General features: G+C 33.0%; 1 non-coding gene across 1 annotated transcript; it reads right to left on the bottom strand.

Annotated features, from left to right (window-relative positions):
• Positions 1–3,661: 3,661 nt before the first annotated feature.
• LOC146403795 (small nucleolar RNA SNORA40) lies at positions 3,662–3,769 on the bottom strand. Its single transcript, XR_014845030.1, has one exon. It is a non-coding gene; the product is annotated as a small nucleolar RNA SNORA40 (small nucleolar RNA).
• Positions 3,770–5,878: the final 2,109 nt, after the last annotated feature.

The raw sequence follows: 5,878 nt of genomic DNA, 5'->3' as shown, positions 1-5,878 counted from the left end.
ATCCCCTGTTTTCTTATCACCCATTTACTCTTCAAACAACTGCAATCTAGTTTCTGTACCTAACATTGTAATAAAACTTCTCTCCCAAAACTCATTCAGCAATTTTTAAATTTCTGAATTCCATTCTTTTCTAAGCCCTCATCTTTCTTTTTTCCTCTGTGTTTGATGGTGTGCCATGTGTAATTCTTTTAATCTCTCTGTATTTTTTCTCTTGGATGAATCATAACCTTCTTGTTGTACATTCTGAGATTCTCTCTCCATTGTAATAATGGCATCACCATATATTCAGTCTCATAAAAAACATTCCTCTTTGACATTTTTTGGCTCGCATTTTTTTGGGTGTATTTTGTGGCTTCTACCTCTACTACCTTCTTGTATTTATACTCATTCGTTTTGGTTTTCAATCTGATTATATTATCACCAAAAGGAAGAAGATTTTTCAAAAAGACTTAAGATTGACAGGAAAGGAATTATATTTCATCTTTCGCATGATAGTCTCCTTAACTGAAGATTTTACTGGTGCGGTTAGGAATAAAATACATATTCTTGTGATGAGATTCTTTTTTTTCTTTTTGACTTATGAATAAGTGATAAACTCTCTGCCTTGAACTGGTTGCTATTTGACAATGATCTTCTAGTCCATAAGAATGGAGGTGGAATATGAAAATAATTCTTTTATCCTGTTCCTAAAGTGGATCATCATATTCAGAAATTTCTTTATTGATGAATGTGATATAGGCACTTTCACTGTATTCACTGTTTTGGGCATTATCTGCTCAAGATATTAGTTAAAATGTGGAAAAGATCATACTTACAATTTTCCTTATTCTCAATCTCAGAAAGCAGTTCCAGAAGGGAAGTTTAACCTTGAACTTTTGCATCTATTGTTCTTGGGTTTACAATCCTAATTAAGTTACATCTCCTAAAGTATAATGCTTCCTCATTCTTGGTAATGAGTAATCTGTGGAGATGCATCAGAAAACATTCTGCTACTTTGCTGAATTTGTTGATCAGTTCAAGGAGTTTATGGGTTGAGTCCTTAGGGTCTTCTGTATATAGTATCGTGTCATCTACATAGAGTGACAGTTTCACCTCTTCTCTTCCTATTTGGATGCCTTTTATTTCTTTCGTTTGTCTGATTGCTGTGGCTAGGACTTCCAGTACTAGGTTGAATAAGAGTGGTGAGAGTGGATATCCTTGTCTTGTTCCAGATTTTAGTAGGAAGGCTTTCAGCTTTTCCCCATTGAGTATTATATTTGCTGTGGGTTTGTTATATTATGTTAAGGAATGTTTATTATGCTTTTATTATGTTAAGGAATGTTCCCTCTGCACCCACTTTGGTAAGATTTTTGATCATGAATGAATGTTAGACTTTATCAAATGCTTTTTCTGCAGCTATTGAGATGATCATTTGGTTTTTGACTTCTCTTTTGTTAATGTGGTATATGGTGTTTGATTTGCGTATGTGGAATGATCCTTGTGAACCTGGGATGAATCCCACCTGGTCATAGTGTATGATATTTTTTATATGTTGTTGGATTTGGTTGGCTAAAATTTTATTGAGAATTTTTGTGTCTATATTCCTCAAAGATATTATTTTTTGGTGGTATCTTTGGTTTTGGAATTAGTGTGATGGTGGTGTCATAGAATATCTTTGGGGGTGTTCCTTCTTCAACTTTTTGAGAAAGTTTAAGGAGGATGGGTATACATTCCTCTTTGTATGTTTGGTAGAATTCACCTGTGATGCCATCTGGTCCTGGACTTTTATTTGTAGGGAGTGTTTTTATGACATGATTCAATTTCATTTCTAGTGATTGGTTTGTTCAGTTGATCTCTTTCTTCTTGATTCATTTTTGGCAGGCTGCAAGTCTCTAGAAAGTTGTCCATTTCTCCTAGTTATCAAATTTGCTGGCATATAATTGTTCATAGTATTCTTGTATTTTTTTTTTTTTGTATTTCTGCAGTATCTGTTGTGACTTTTCCTTTTTCATTTCTTATTTTGTTTATTTGAGTTTTTTTCTCTCCTCTTCTTGGTGAGTCTAGCCAGAGATTTGTCAATTTTGTTTACCTTTTCAAAGAACCAGCTCTTGGTTTTATTGAGTTCTTCTATCACTTTTTGAATCTCTATTTTATTGATTTCCTCTTTAATCTTTATGATTTCCTTATGCTGACTTTAGGTTTTGTTTGTTCTTCTTTTTCTAATTCATTTAAGTGGTGGGTTAAATTGTCAATTTGAGATTTTCCTTCTTTTTTGAGGAAGGCCTGTATTGCTATGAACTTCCCTCTGAGCACTGCTTTTGAGGCATCCCATAGATTTTGAGAGGTTGTATCTTCATTATCATTTTTCTGTACATACTTTTTAATTTCCTTTTTGATTTCCTCATTGACCCATTGGTTTTTTTAGTAGCATGTTGTTTAGTCTCCATGTAATAGGTTTTTCTCTCATTTCTTTTCCTGTGGTTGCTAGTTACATGCCATCATGGTCAGAGAAGATACTTGAAATAATTTCTATACTCTTAAATTTGTTGATGTTAGCTTTGTGCCCCATATGGGATCAATTCTTGAGAATGTTCCATGTGCCCTTGAGAAGAATGTATATTCTGATTTTTTTGGATGCACTGTCCTGAAAATGTCTATTAAGACTAAATTTTCTATTGTGTTCTTTAGGATCTCTGTTGCTTTATTGATTTTCTGTCTAAAGGATCTGTCCATGGATGTGAGTGGGGTGTTAAAGTATCCCACTATGATTGTATTCCCATCAATTTCTCCTTTTATGTCTGTTAGTATTTATTGTAGGTATCTGGGTGCTCCTATATTAGGGGCATATGTATTGATGACTGTAATATCCTTTTGAATGGATCCTTTAACCATTAAATAGTGTCCTTTTTGTCTTTCTTTATGGCCTTTGTTTTAAAGTCTATTTTGTCTGATATGAGTATTGCAACTCATGCTTTCCTGTCTTGTCCATTGGCATCAAATATCTTTTCCCATACCCTCACTTTGAATCTGTATATGTCCTTTGTCCTAAGGTGAATTTCTTGTAGACAGCAGATTAAAGGTTTTTGTGTTTTTATCCAATCTGTCACTCTGTGTCTTTTGACTGGAGCCTTCAGTCTATTGACATTTAAGGTGATAATTGATAGATGATTATTTATTGCCGTTTTAAACCTTGTTTTCCAGTTGATTCTATGTTTCTCTTTTCTTCTTTTCTTTTTTTGGTTGGATGGTTTCAATTTATTTTATGCTTGAGTATTTTTTTTTCAGTTTTTGGGAATGTAATGTTTGGTTTTGATTTGTGGTTGCCTTGTTTTTTAAGTACATTAACCTTCCTATATCTGCTTGCTTTTGCCCAATAGTGATATACTCAAACACATCCTTAAAATAAAAAAAGGATCTATATTTTTTTTACTTTCCTTCCCCACACTGTGTGATTTTGATGTCTTTTTTTTTTTTAGCATTTTCATATTTATATCTGTATGCTGGCTTATGTAAGTGATTGCTTTCCAATTGCAGTTTCCTCCATTGTAATTCTTATTACTTTTTTTTTTTAATTTAGAGAAGTGCTTTCCGTTGTAATTTTTCAAGTAACCCATTAAAACAGTGGCTTCAAATAATAATGTTCATTGAATTGGAGACTTTTGGAGTATATATATTTTTTCATCATGTTCCTTTTTATCTGTATCAAAACTCATATTGAACAATGAATTCTGAGTTGCAAAAGAGAATTTATTTTTGCTAAGTATTTGTCCACCAATGAAAAAAAAAAAAAAAAAGAAACGCAAGTGCTAGGGGGTATATATTAAGTGGAATATTTCTTTTAAGTACAGGTTAATAGACTGCCCACCAAAAGTAATCCCTTCTGTATAGGCAGCTAAAAGAATTGATAGTAATAAATACTATCAATTCTATGTGCTACTAAGTGTTTCTTCCTTCAAACTAGTTTTTAATTTCTAGGGACAGTAAAACCTTGTTGTTATAGATTATGTTGAGACCCACAGTCAACTTTTTAAAAGCAATTCATAGATGAAAATATGAGAAAATAGTTCTACTGGCTCTCATAAAGAATTGCTTTAGATTAAAAACTGTTAGAGCAATAATGGTAAATTGACACTCCTACTGATAACCATGGCAGATCCTTAAGAGATCTATGCAGGCTTTCTTGCTGAGCATGGATGTACTGCTTCAGAATTCTTCTTATTTTGATAATTCAGCTGGAAGGAATAATTCATCTGTATTGACACAGGATATGGATGGCTTTTTTGTTAACCATTTTTGGAATGTAGAAGGTAAATACCAGAAGATAGTTAAGAGTCTAGGAATTTTCAGGGCCACCTTGGGAACATGCTCTGGTTTGAAAAAGAATGGAGTTGACATGTGGATCTTTAAACCAAACAGGGATATTTGATCATTTTTTAAGGATAAATAATGCTGTACTCCAAATCAGATTTTTGTGTTCAAGCAAGGCAGATGGAAATAGATTTGAGTTGTTATTCAAGTAAATTGGTTTGCAAAAAACTATAAACTGGATGATAGTCCATTCAGGAGAAGAAAAAAGCACTCCATTCTAACTGAACAATGATGGGAAATAAGTTTTATTTCTTTATGCTTTCAGGCATTAAGACATTAAAAACGCAGTTCAAAACTATTGAAATATATTGTTCAAATCAACTTAGCAACTAATTAAATAAATTTAAGGAGGTAACAACCAGCATTTATCAGTGCCTTTCCCATACTGCAGACATTGTCCTTGGTACTCTACTTATCTAAATCTTCCCCTCAAAGACCTTGAAAAGTTGGCACGGAATTTCAGCTTTGCTCGCTAATGGTTGTTGATTATCTGGCTTCATAATACAACATGTCAAATATTTATTTTTTCTAGTTCGCCTTTTGACATGAATAAAAAGTCATGTTCCCTTGGGGCTTAGTTTATCTGCTCCAGGATATGTATTTTTTTTACTGCCAAAAATGTAGTGAAAATGGTACAGAATATCACTGTAATCCATGTGCAATGTCGATCTTGCAATGCATGGTATAAATTTCAGTTATGCCACTAATTAATTGGGAGAATGAGAACTCTGGTACTATTCACTCTATGCTACTCTTGAAAGGCCTAAAAATACCTTAAAAATTTGAATTTTTGATAAAGTGATTCAACTATTTGTCTCCATCTTCCAATAAATGATAAATGTTTCTTTTTTTATTTGACTCCACTGTCTGATTTATGGTAGGCCACCCAATTTGACTTCCTAAGGACAAATAAGCTTGAGTACTGAGAGTTTCTGAATACTATTATGTGCATTTTGTAATAAGACATTAGTGGTAGCAGCTCATATTTGAATTACATTGTCACATATGGAATGTAAACCAACAGGAAAAACTAGCTCCAAAGAAAGATGTGTTTCACAGCTTCAAGATCCCAGGAAATTCTAAGTATGAGTACTCTAAATTTCCATTGGGAAGTTAGTTGTTCCAGAAAACTGAACATTAAGTGCTGTGGAAGTTCACATGTAACATGTTAAAGAACATCCCAATAAAATCACTCAAAAGATGAATTTATTATGTATCATGGCTGATGTAAGATATTAACCAAAAAAGCCTCATTAGAGCATGAGAACAATAGCCTCCAATAAAATGACCTTATTAGCAAGATGTGTACCCCAGTGTTATCTGAAAATAATAAAAAAACCAAACACCCCCCCCCCCCAAGTAACCTCCATATAATTGGAAGAACCAAAGTATCTATCCTTAGGAAAATGGTTATCTGAACTTTGGTACATTATTTATGAGAATTATCTTGCAGTCATTAAAAAAAATGAAGTTCTCTAAGAGTTTTTCATGAGATGGCAAAAGCTTATAGTATAATGATCAGTTAAATAAA

This window comes from Sus scrofa, chromosome 4 (assembly GCF_054392235.1).
Source record: "Sus scrofa isolate SSC_HxYL_T2T_F1_AM1 chromosome 4, Sscrofa_HxYL_maternal_Yorkshire_Landrace_v2.0, whole genome shotgun sequence".
Classification (NCBI taxonomy): domain Eukaryota; kingdom Metazoa; phylum Chordata; class Mammalia; order Artiodactyla; family Suidae; genus Sus; species Sus scrofa.
Note: the sequence above shows the minus strand (reverse complement) of the source record. Positions and strands in the feature narration are given on the sequence as shown.